Source organism: Oryctolagus cuniculus, chromosome 12 (genome assembly GCF_964237555.1).
Source record: "Oryctolagus cuniculus chromosome 12, mOryCun1.1, whole genome shotgun sequence".
NCBI classification, from domain to species: domain Eukaryota; kingdom Metazoa; phylum Chordata; class Mammalia; order Lagomorpha; family Leporidae; genus Oryctolagus; species Oryctolagus cuniculus.
In genome coordinates this window covers 28,379,631-28,392,917 of record NC_091443.1, presented here as the reverse complement: position 1 = coordinate 28,392,917, position 13,287 = coordinate 28,379,631, and the positions used below count along the sequence as shown (strand labels likewise).

Here is a 13,287-nt window from a genome sequence, read left to right as displayed (position 1 = left end):
AATGTATTACATTTTACATTTTTTTTTTTTTTTGACAGGCAGAATGGACAGTGAAAGAGAGAGAGAGAAAGGTTTTCCTTTTCCATTGGTTCACCCTCCAATGGCCGCTGCGGCCGGCGCACTGCGCTGATCCAAAGCCAGGAGCCAGGTGCTTCTCCTGGCCTCCCATGCGGATGCAGGGCCCAGGGACTTGGGCCATCCTCCACTGCACTCCCGGGTCACAGCAGAGAGCTGGCCTGGAAGAGGAGCGACCGGAACAGAATCCGACGCCTCGTCTGGGACTAGAACCCGGGGTGCCGGCACCGCAAGTGGAGGATTAGCCTAGTGAGCCGCGGCACCAGCCACATTTTACATTTTTAAAGTAGAAATCAGTCATCCTTTAGAAAATACAATTTTATTTACATATTGACATATTTGTTCACATTTTCCCCATGTTAAGTTAGACGCTACATATCTGAATTCTTCCACTTATAACATCCATATTACTTTTTAAAGATTTCTTAAATGTTTTCACAACAAGGTATTGAAAATTAGAGTAACAACTTAACATTTCTGATTTACATTTAGACAGACTAAGGGTTCTACTCTGCAAAATCCAACAGCCATTGTGCAGAGCATGCACATATTTTTAGTTTTTAAACAGAAGATCTGTACGAGTCAACGATTGTCATTAGCCTTATCAGGAGTAAATGAAGGTTTCTGTCAGTCCTTCGGATAGGTGAAAGCATGGCTCAGCATCTTTCATTAATACTTTCTTGAATTGCAAGGAGTTTCCTCTTGCTACTGAGCAGAACATATAAAAATCAATTTCCCTAAAAAGAGACTAAACACTTAATAATCACTGCCTAGTGTCACCCAGATATAGCAATCCTTGGAAATGAATTTTGGAAAAAAAAATTGCTGAAGCAGATGAATCAAGTTACTATATTTCACTTATTTCCAACATTTTGACAACTGTCAACCATTCAACAAAGATTACAGAACTTGCTTGAGCTGACAAAGAAAAAACTACCAATACTTCGGCCAGGCACAGCCAGCCATGAGTTGCAGGGTCTAGGATTAAATTTTCAGTTCTCAAATTTTTCCGAGTTCAGTAGCATGGATCTAACTCACAGATCTGGCTCAGGTTAGAACATCATACATACTTTGGGGGTGCGAAAGCACTGATGTAGAGAAATTGAATAATTAGCTTAATTTGATAATATCAGACATCAGTCATAATTACAAACAATAAATCTGTATTGAAAGAATTGTAACTTTTTCATATCAAGTAACTTCATCAAATTACGCTCCCACAGTTATATTTTCCATGTGTATGTTCTATCTTCAAACATTTCAATTCTCAATTCTCACAGGATTTATCAAAGAGCCATTTTCTCCCATAAATTTCTCGTGTCTACTTTTGTTCACAAAGAAAGTTCTGGAAATGACAAATGCATTATTTTATCCTGGTTCAGTCTCAACTGCTTCAGGCTATCTCTTTTTCCTTTTAACTTAAGTACACTACCCTGTTAGTAAAATACCTAATGAGGACATTTTATAATAAAAACACTGTAATATACAATTTCCATACCGTGTAAATTTTGCACATGTATAGCATGTGAGTTTTTTTAATATGTACCAAGTTTTGTAAGCCGCACCCAAATCTAATTTTAGAATATTTTCACCATCCCCAAAACGAACCCCATACACTCCTTCCCTCAGCTTTTCACAATCAACCAATTAGTCTTCAATGAGTAATCTACTGTCTATGGATTTGTACTGTCTGAACACTTAATACAAGTTGCATCACAAAATATTTATTGAAATTGGATTCATTCATTTAATATATGCAAGATTCATCTACATTACAGCATATCTCATTACTTCATTCCTTTATGGCCAAATATCAATTCATCAGTTAGACATTTGACTTGTTTTGAATTTTGGACCAGTGTGAACAACATTACTATGAAAATTCATGGGCAAGTTTCTATGTGGGATCAATTTTAATTTTTCTACTGTATATTCCAGGGAGTAGAACTGCTATACCTTATGGTTAATATATTAATATTTTAATGAACTTCCTAAGTGTTTACCACATGGGTGCAACATTTTACATTCTCATGCACAGTTTATGAGCGTCTAAATGTCTCCACACCCTCAGTATCTTTAGTTGTTTTATCTTTTTACTTTGCTGGGTTTTTTTGCTATATGCCGTTCAAGTGGCTGTGGAGTAGTATCTCATTGTGATTTTGCTCTGAATTTTCCTATCATGTTATCTTTCCAAGAACATTTACAGGCCTTCTTTGGCAAAATATCTATTTAAATTCTTTGCCTATTTTAAAATTACTTCTCTTTTCATTCTTCTGTAAAAAATATATATTTCAAGTATTTTTACCCATTCTATGGTTGTCATTGTTCATTTGGTGCCAAATTATGGTTTTAGCTCTGAGTAACTTTGAGATTATTATTGTCTATGGCATTAAGAGTCCAATTCTTTTACCTGTAGATAACAAACACTTCAACAGCCCTGGTCTATACACCTGCTGAACAGTGGTTGTTTTACTTGAAGTCTTTATTTAGTAGAGCATTAAGCCTTCAATTATAAGGTAAATTAAAAACATTATTGCAAAAATTCAATGAGAAGGAGGAATGATATAAATAACATTATATTCTTAAGATTGTTAACTACATAAAATGTCTGCATTAAAAAAATTAAACATTGAAAAAATAATTAATGAAATATAAAAAGAAAAAAAGAAAAGTGTGTTATTTGTGCTACTGAATTCTCATGTCATGTTTCCTGAAAGCCATCAAAAAGCTAAGAACTAACTTCTGAGCACTCAATAATTTCCCACTGATCTACAAATAGTCTCTATCTTTATACCAATAATACAGGGTCTTAATATAGCTTAGGGGATAGGTTTTGAAATTATGAAATATGCACATCTATCTTGATTCTTTTTCAATATTGTTTTGGCAACTTAGAGTCCCTTGCATTTTTTTTTTATGAATTATAGGATCAACTTATATATTTCAAAAAAAATCTGGGATTTTTTTTAAAGATTTATTCATTTGAAAGTCAGAGTTACACAGAGAGAGGAGAGGCAGAGAGAGAGAGAGAGAGAGGTCTTCCATCCGATGGTTCACTCCCCAGATAGCCGCAATGGCTAGAGCTGCGCCAATCCGAGGCCAGGAGCCAAGAGCTTCTTCCAGGTCTCCCACGGGTAGTGTAGGGGCCCAAGGACTTGGGCCATCTTCTACTGCTTTCCCAGGCTATAGCAGAGAGCTGGATGGGAAGTGGAGCAGCCGGGTCTCGAACCGGTGCTTCAGGATGCCGGCGCTTCAGGCCAGGGCTTTAACGTGCTGCACCACAGTGCCGGCCCAAAATATCTGGGATTTTTATTGAGAGGATATTAATTCTGGAAATCAATTTTGCAAATGCCATCATCTTAACAGAAATAATTTTTTTGGTTTATGGATGTGAAATGTCCATTTATTTGAATCTTTATTTCAAAGCTATTTCATTGATTTCACTATACAAGTCTTGCACAGCTTTTAAATTTGTTAAGAATTTAGCCTAATTTTTAATATGTTTTAGCCTTAATTTATTTTTGAGGATTGTGTAAGTTGATTTTGTTTATGGAAAATCCTGTCTATAAAAGTTTACTTCTTCCTTTGATGGTAGAATATAATATTAGTTTTGGGTTTTATTTATTTTTGTGGATGTTGTTTATCAAATTGAATAAATTCATTTCTATTTCTTAATTGTTGAATGCTTTAGATATTGTAAAAGATTTTTCTGTACTTATTGCAATGGCCATCTTATTTTATTTTTATTCTGTTAAAACTGAACTTAAGATGTTGAGTCAATCTTTTAAAATAAAAATTTATTCAAAAGGCAGAGCTGGAGCTTCTTCCAGGTCTCCCACACGGGTGCAGAGGCCCAAGCAATGGAGCTGTCCTCTGCTGCTTTCTCAGGCAAATAAGAAGGGGGCAGGATTGAAAGTGGAGCAGCCAGGTCTCCACATGGGATGCTGGCATTGCAGCTGGCAGATTAACCCACTATGACACAGCACCGGCCCCTGAATCAATCTTGAACTCTGATAAATCCAACCTCATCATGCTGTATAATCTTATATTTGGTGCTAGATTTGGTTTGCCAGCATTTTGTTTGTATTTTTCATCTATATTAAAAAAGAACATTGGTCTATATTTTTCTAGGTAAAACTTTGGCATCAAAGCAATTCAGATCGCACAGAATGATTTCAAGATTATTCCCAGGGCCAGTGCTATAGCATAGTGGGCTAAGTCTTGGCTTGTTTGTCTGTATCCCATATGGGCACCGGTTTTTGCCAGCTGCTCCACTTCCAATATAGCAACCTGGTAATGTGCCTGGCAAAGCAGTGGAAGTGGCCCAAGTGCTGGAGCCCCTGCACCGGCATGGGAGCCCCAGAAGAAGCTCCTAACTTCTGTCTTCACATCAGCTTCTCCTGCAGATGCAACCATTTAGGAAGTGAACCAGCAGATGGATGATCTTTGTCTCTCCCTCTCTGTGTGGTTCTACATCTCAAATAAATAAAATCTTTTTTAAAAATACCCAACTCCTCTTTTTTTTTTTTTCCTTTTTTTTTTTTTTTTTTTTTTTTTTTTGGAGGAGGAAGGAAAACATGTATTTAACCTTAGAAACATTAACTGTTTGGGTTGACATTGTGGCATAGTGAGCTAAGCCTCCGCCTATGGCACCAGCATTACATATGGGCACCAGTTCGAGACCCAGCTCTTCCTCTACCAATCCAGCTCTCTGCTTAAGGCCTGGGAAAGCAGTGGAAAATGGCCCAAGTGCTTGAGCCCCTGCATGCATATCAGAGATCTGGAAGAAGCTCCTGGCTCCTGGCTTCAGATGTGCTCAGCTCCAGTACTTGGGGAATTTGGGGAGTGAACCAGCAGATAGAAAACCTTTCTCTCTGCCTCTCCCTCCCTCCGTGTGTAACTCTGACTCTCAAACAAATAAAATCTTAAAAAAAGAAAACATTCACCAGTGAGCCATACACATATAAGGTTTTGTTTGTGCAAAGTTTAAAATTGCTCCCCACAAATAAGTTCTTCAAAAATCTCTTCACTTGCTATATAACATCTAATCAGATTTTTTTCTGTTTCTTTTGAGTCAGTTTCAGCAACTTATGTCTCTGATTCATCCAGATTATCTAATTTTTTGGCATACATTATTCAGTTTTGATAGGCAGAATAGTGGCTCTCCAAAATATCCTTATCTTTAGCCACAGAACCTGTAAACATACGACTTTACATGGCAAAGGGGAAATAAGCCTATGAATCCAGCTGGCCTTTAAATATGGTGACTGTCCTGGATTATGAAGGTGAACCACCACCATCGCATCGATCATTAAATACACAAGAGGAAGGCAGAAAAAGAGGTCAGGCCGAGTCTTGTTCAATTTTTAGTTTTGATTACCATCTTTAATGATTTCCCACTTAATGTTACTACTGATTAGGACTTTTTTGCATTTTCTATGTCTTGTGTGTGTTTTGTTCCTCTACTTGCCCCCTACACCCTTCTGTTTTGTTAGTTACTACCTAGCATTTTATTTCCCTAGTAGTTCTTGAACTACACTTTGTGAATCATTTCCTTAGTAGTTTCCTTGGGGTATGCAGTTAACATTTGAACTTAAAACCATCTAGTTAGGATTAATCCCATCTCACTGCAACAGTAAGAGAAAATTTAGCTCCAAAATATGTCTGTCCCTCCTCTGCTTTATGCTCTTATTAATATACAGCATAATGCTTCATAATATATATCCACCAACTCAATTTTAAAACGATGGAGTTGTCTTAAATCACATAAAGGAAAGAATTACAAAGGCATATAGATTCATGTTGTCTTTACAGGCACAGTACACTTAACCATCATTTGTTCATTTAGATTTGGGTTACTGTCTAGTGCTCTTTGTTAAAGTATTTATTCATTTGAAAGGCAGGGGTAAGGAAGAGGGGTGAGAGAGACAGACAGAGACAGAGACAGAGAGAAGAGAGAGAGAAAGATTAACTTCCATCCACTGATTCACTCCCCCAAATAACCTGAATAGCCAGGGCTGGGACAAACTATAGGCAGGAAGGAGCCAGGATCCCCATTCAGTTCCTATACACTGGTGGCAGATACCCAAGTACTCTGACCATCAACTGCTGTCTCCCAGGCACATTAGCAGGAAGCTGGACTGGAAGCAGAAGAGGGACTGGAACCAGACACTGTGCTATGCGACTTGGTTGCCCAAGCAGCATCCTCTACCTGCTTTTCTTTCATCTTAACCTAAAGGACTTCACTTTGATTTTGTTGTAAGCCATGTCTACGACTGAAAATACCAACTTGTTTATTATGGAATCTCTTAATTTCTTTTTTCAAAAGGGTAGTGTTACTAGACATAAAATCCTTTGTCAACAATCTTTTCCTTTCGGCACTCTGTCACTTGCTCTTTCTGCACTGCATACTTTATTTTCAGTTATTAATCTTACTAAAAGCATCTTGCACATCATGGGCTGCTTTCTTGCTCTGTTTAAGATACTCTGTCTTCTGACTACACTGCATTCAGTAATGAGTTTCTTTGAATTTATCCTACTTGAGATACAGTGGCTTTCTGGATATATAGTTTTTTTTTTAACTTTTATTTAATGAATATAAATTTCCAAAGTACAGCTTATGGATTACAATGGCTTCCCCCCCATAACGTCCCTCCCACCCGCAACCCTCCCCTTTCCCACTCCCTCTCCCCTTCCATTCACATCAAGATTCATTTTCGATTCTCTTTATATACAGAAGATCAGTTTAGCATACATTAAGTAAAGATTTCAACAGTTTGCTCCCACACAGAAACCTAAAGTGAAAAATAATAGATGATTTTTTAAATGATGATGAAATCAAATCAGACCTATTGTCATGTTTAATCCCAGTGAGAGTCAAGTTGGGAATTGATAATTTCTTCTTTTTTTTTTTTTTTTTTTTTTTACAGAAGATCAGTTTAGTTTTCAACTGTTGAAAGCTTTACTTAATGTATACTAAACTGATCCTCTGGATATATAGTTTAAGATTTTTTTTTTATCACATTTCAGAAGTTTTTAGCCATCACTTTTTTAAAACAGAGATTTACTTATTTATTTTGAAAGAGTTTTACAGATAGAGGAAGAGACAGAGAGATCATCCATCCACTCGTTCACTCTCCAGATGGCAGCAATGGCCAGACTGAAGCCAGGAGTTTGATCCATGTCTCCCACATAAGTAGCAGGAACCCAAACACTTGGGCCATCTTCTGCTGCTTTCCCAGGTGCACTAGCAGGGAGCTGGATGGGAAGAGGAGCAGCTGGTGCACAAACCCCAAACCATATGGGATGCTGGCATCACAGGCAGCAGCTTTATGTGCGAAGCCACAATGCTGGCCTCTGGACATTATTTCTTAAACATTTTTTCTGCCATTTTCTGAGACTGCTTGTGTGTGTATCTTTAAACACGTAAACTGCATCTCATCACACAGCTGAGACTCTGTTCACTTTTTTTTTTCTATTCCTCAGATTGAATAATCATAATTCACCTATATTTAAGTTTGTAAATTATTTCTTCTATGAGCACAAGTCCACTTATCAGGTTGAATTTTTCACTTTAGTCATTTATACTTTTAATCTTTAATTTCTAGTTGAAATTTTTATTCTCTTTTTAGCTTTATGTCATTATTACTATTCCCTATTTAGTGAGACACATGATTCTGTTATTTTCCTTTAATTTATTATACATTATTTACTTTCATTTGGTGACTGTATTAATAAAAGCTTATTTTAAGTCTCTCTAGTAAGCCCATTATCTGGGCTTCCTTGGGGTGAGTTACTTTTGAGTATTTTTTAAATTACTGTATGAGTCATACTTCCCTGTTTGTATATGAAATTTTTTGTTGCTGAAAACTCAGTATCCCCTATTCCAACAGTCTGTGGTTGTTGCTGTCTGCTTCATGACTTCCTAGTTAATCCAGACAGTGTGTATATTCTTTGTCATGTGTACCTATCAGAATCCTTAATGCATTGAGCCAAGGCGCTTTTCAAAACTGCTAAGGAGCTGTGTGTGCTCAAGGCATATCCTTGAAACTGCCATTTTAAAACTGTCTTCACTTTCTGTTTATATAAAGCCTCAAGATCAATCAGAGATGAAAAACTAAGACTTCCTGAATTCCTTTTTGGACAGGCACACAGTCTTGCACATGGCTGTAGCCTTATGGACTTCCAGAAATACGGCAGAGATTTTCAAATTTCCGTTAAATTTCTCATTCTTCAAAATGTTCTAATCTGGGGGCAGCTTGTTGTTTGGCTCAAAGAGTTTCATCGTTTCCGACAACTACAATGTTAAAAATTGCAGCTGAGTATTTCTTCAACAAACTCCTGGTGATAGGGCTTTTCTCACTGAACAGACTCTCAATCAGGTGAAATAAAGACAAGCCCTGTGCATGAGGCTTTCCCAGGGATCTGCCAGGCCTGCCAAGTACTGACAATTCAGCCAGGCTGGAGCCTGAGAGGCTCCAAACCTGTCTTCCACACCCTGGCTCTAAGGCTTCTGGTTTCTGTAGCTTCTTGGTTTTCATACATACCTTGGCACTAGGAAGTAGGGGGACGGATATAAAATTTAAAGATGTATACAAGGTTCTCATAATTCTTAATGAAACACCATGATTTTTTCTCAAAAAATCCTTAACTTGGTTGTAATACTTTGAAAGATGTGCAGAACTGAGAAAAATTCATGTTGACAAATTTTGTCAGCATTCTCGTTTTTTAAATAGACGATTTTGCAAAGTCCTTACCCTATCATTTCAGAAGGGCTTCTCCCATGAGGGCAATTTAACACCCAAAGGCAAAGGTTTCCTTTAGTCTTCATCATTCCTCACTATCAGACTTTGCCTCCGGTTCTGGTTTTTTCTGTTTTTTTTTTTTTTTCCTGTTTTTTTTTTTTTTTTTTTTTTTTTTTTTAATACTTAAACTACCAGTATCTACTACTCTCAAACTTTATCATTATGAATCAAATTGTACCTCTCCTCAAATTCATATATTAAAGCTCTAATTCCCAATATGACTATATTTGGAGATAGGGTCTGTAAAAATAAAATCCAGGTTAAGGAAATCATATATCATATTACATAGCTACTATATATATATATATATATATATTCATCAACCAAAGACTGTGTGGACATACAGCAAGAATATGGCTATCTACAAATCAAATAGAGAATCCTTGTCAGAAATCAAGTGCTGGTGGCACCCTGATCTTTGACTTTTGGCCTCCAGAACTGTGAGAAAATACTGTGTTTACTAACACACTCAGTCTATGGTAGCCAAACAACATATTTAGTCACTTACCATCCAAATCAATTTCTCAACCCCACCCCTAACCTCAATTCAGAACCTATAGCATCCATGTTCAACGTCTTGCTAGGCACTGCTTCCTCAGTCTTTTTGGCTTTGAAATCTCAACAGGGTCCAACTACAACTCCCAACTATAAAGCAGAAACTTCTGTCTTTGATAATTTGAAGCATGATTCACAGCTCAGGTACCCAGGCTCATCCTTTGGCAAAATTGATTTTGCAAAATGTCTTTCAAAGCTTCTGAGTAGACATTTCTAAAAGAAGGATTAAAGAGTATACAGCATTTTATTCTCCTTACTAATGACTTCTTTGTGCATAAAATATTTCTATTCTCCCCGTATCTGTAGCAATGGCAATAAATTATAGTACAGAGTCTTTGGCAAGGCACCTCAATATGTTAATATTCCTCCACTTTCTTCAGAATCAGTAACATCAAGCATAAAAACCATGCTCGATAACTGGAAAATCACTATCATAGCCAGTGATATTAAAGGGAATGTACATGTAACATTAAATTTGTGTCTACTGCACTTTAAACTACCCATCAGTTAAGTACACAATTTGGAGAAGAAAAAAAAATCACAGCAACTCTCAGAGATTATGCAAGTTAATGTGATTCATTCACTGATTTGTTTTTCACTCTGAAAATATGACTAAACTCCTGCCTTGCTTTATTCTTCATGCAACTGTCTAGACACTGTCCCTGCATTTAGTACTGAAGTAGAATCCTTGAAATTATATGAGCACGGCCAGAAGGGACAGATCTTTGCTTCTGTTAAAAACTATATCCAGTTCTATCTAGGGCAAACTCATTTTGATAACCAGATAGCATAAAAAGAAAACATTCCCTCATTGAATTTAAAGCTCAGAAATTGGTCAGGAGTATACACAGAGAGTGGCATTCTCTCTCAGAATCTTTACCCTGCCAACCATGGCCATCCAACTAAAATGATGCCCATGGCACATTGAGGAGGGAAAATAATCTATCCTTTTTAAGCACACAATAGTATTTCATTCATTTATGACTTCCAAGAGTTTTCATAAAGGTAAAAGTACTTATTGAAATTAGAAACATCCATATTTAATGCTAATTTATTAAATATATATTAAAAGTAAAGATATAAAGTTTTTAAAGAAATTAGTTACATTATTACATCTTCCAAACTCAACAAATACTGTAAAAATTAGTATCAGAGGAGACCATTTTTGATTCAAAAAATACCTCAACACTACAACTGTAAATTCTGCCTTCATACTACCTACGGGGGTGGTTTTCCTTTTGCTTTTTACAAAACACCAGCCTTCACCTTATTAGAGTGATTTCTGATAACTGGTTCAAAATCACAGCGCTGATTCTTTGAATGGAGATAAACACTGTTGCTTTCTATGCTTTTCTGTTCTATCAAAACATCTCTACTGCACACACCTGCACTTAAGGCTAAATATTTTGATGTTTTTGCTTCTTCACACCACACATGTACATATTACTTCTGCAAGTTTCCATAACAGCCTGATGGCATTTTATTAAATAAATAAAAGTATTGCTGGGATTTATTTTAATAATTTCATAGCTTTCTCAAGTCTGGTCTTTTAATAATCTCCAATAAAGAAGTGTGCATCATCAGACATTTTTTTCTATTTTACAACCTAGCATTTAATTCCCAAGACATAAGCCAAAAAATAATAAAAATACATTCAGAGCTGAGTCTCCCAAACCTTAATAGGTTCATTTATATTTCTTGACATGAGAAAACAACACAAACTCAAAAGAAGTTATTTATAAGGATACTTCTAAAAAACGTCTAATAAGAAAAATATTTAAAGTATTTTACCAAATCATAACTATTTATCAAAACATTTTAATGTCATCATCGTTCATTGGACACACACAAATTAATTTTAGGTAACCTATTATTATAGTTTAAGCTCTATGAAGATCAGTTCAAGTCCAATTTGTTTCATATAATTTCACTCAATGTTTTCATTCCACACTGATTGAATAATTCTGGGTAAGTGGAGAACAAAGATTTTCTAGTATTGTTACTAAGTCATAACACATGAGGATATATAGTGTCTTATTTTTTTGCATTTCTAGAACTTGCTAATGTTTTCTGCATTTTAGGTGTTCAAGAAATATTAACAGTTAATATGTAAATACCATACACTGTCCTAATTGCAAAATCATAGATGAATGTGATCAAACATTTTGTTTAATTCTCAGGTGGGGAAATGGCTGTTGTACATCCTTGAGTTTTCTAACTTTCTGCCTATTTTTTTTCCATTATAATTTAAGAAGTCCATTTACTTCCATGAATACTCTTTATTATGCAAGACTCCTTGATTCTGTGGGTGCCAGTGTACTGGATTTGGGCATGGGAGTTCCATCACATGTGTTACTGATTTCAGTTGTGTTCCTTTCTCTGCATTGCATCTATCTTTTCCATTTGATTATCTGAAGATGAGTAGATAGTATACCTAGTAGTCTGCCTGTATTTAATTTCTCAGGAAAAAAAACTATACATATAGGTGGAAATTTTGCTGCTCATAAAAATATTAAGGATTTTGTTTTGAAATTGTGTTTTTGAGTATAAGCTCAAAGGAACTGAAACCCTTGAAAAATAATCTTGTCTTCATAGACTATCCTGGAAACATGAGACTACACTACTGCAGATGGATAAGTATGTACATGGGCAGAAACAGAGAGGAAGTTAATAATTTAGGAAAGTGTCCATGGAGCAGGTTAATTTTAAGGAGTGATTTTTGTTAAATCTTTATATCTCTAACTGTATCCATGATAAACAGTTTTAATGCTATCACTTTAAATAATGAGTTTATGCAAATTTCTTATTTTAAAGGAAAAAATTATTTTTCCATCTCACTTAAGTGTCAAGTGACTAGGATTGGAATAAGAATTCTAGCACTACACTGTGTTTATACTCAAATACAGAGTTTAAACAGCTTACATTTTAACTAATCTTAACAATCCCTTCTTCTAATTCTTTTTACTGATATGAAAACTAAGATCAAAAGTCATTTGCCACCACCTACTGTGGCACACTTTCATCTCATTCTCACACTTGTCTTTTCTAGTTTCTCTTAGTGGAGCTACAGAATAAGGCCAAATGCACACAAATAAGTAAGCGCAAGTCAGTTAAAAATGGCAAGTTCTGTCCTATAAATATTACAGGAAAGAAGATTATTTCAATCGAGGAACAAGCGGCTAGGAAGGGACAGGCTTACTACTATGAATGCTATAAGTAAACGAACACCAACAGATTACCAGTACCTTCTCTGCCTTAAGCTGGCAAACTGAAGGCAAACATCTCTTAATATTTTTAACCAAAGTCACACAGCTACTTAACACTAGCAGTAAAATCAGACCACAGAAACTTAAACTTGTCACTGTTTTCCATTCATCAATGCTACAACATTCTCAATCACTCATGTTCCTAAGAACTGGGAGTGCGAAGCTGTGGAGAGCTAATGAGTTGTAAGACTAATGAAATCAGGCATGAAATGGAACTATGAATATATACTCCTGGTCTGGGAAAGACACAATGTCTCATTATGAGCAATATGTGTGGAGACACCTCATGCTGCCATACTCAGCATTGCTGTAAAGTTGCCACGTATGTTCTGAAATTCACAATCAGCCTGCTCATAGTGGCATGCCCTCAGAAGGATCTAAGTAATAATCCACCACAGTAACATTTTAATGAGTTTTTTAGAAACTTATCACTTACTCTAACACATTTTTTTCTCAGAACAGAAAATCCAGCAATAGTGAGTCACTGGAAATGATTCTTTCCTACTTTCCATAGTGAAAGAGTTCAGTTGACCAAAACTTCGCTAGATGTTTTTTAAACTACTTCTACCTCCAATCTCTCACACCCT

At 36.0% G+C, this 13,287-nt stretch overlaps 1 protein-coding gene across 1 annotated transcript in view; it reads right to left on the bottom strand.

Moving 5' to 3' along the window:
• The window catches only part of MDGA2 (MAM domain containing glycosylphosphatidylinositol anchor 2), an 896,755-nt gene that overhangs the window by 762,531 nt on the left and 120,937 nt on the right, over positions 1-13,287 (bottom strand). The gene's annotated exons all lie outside the window — the stretch shown is intronic.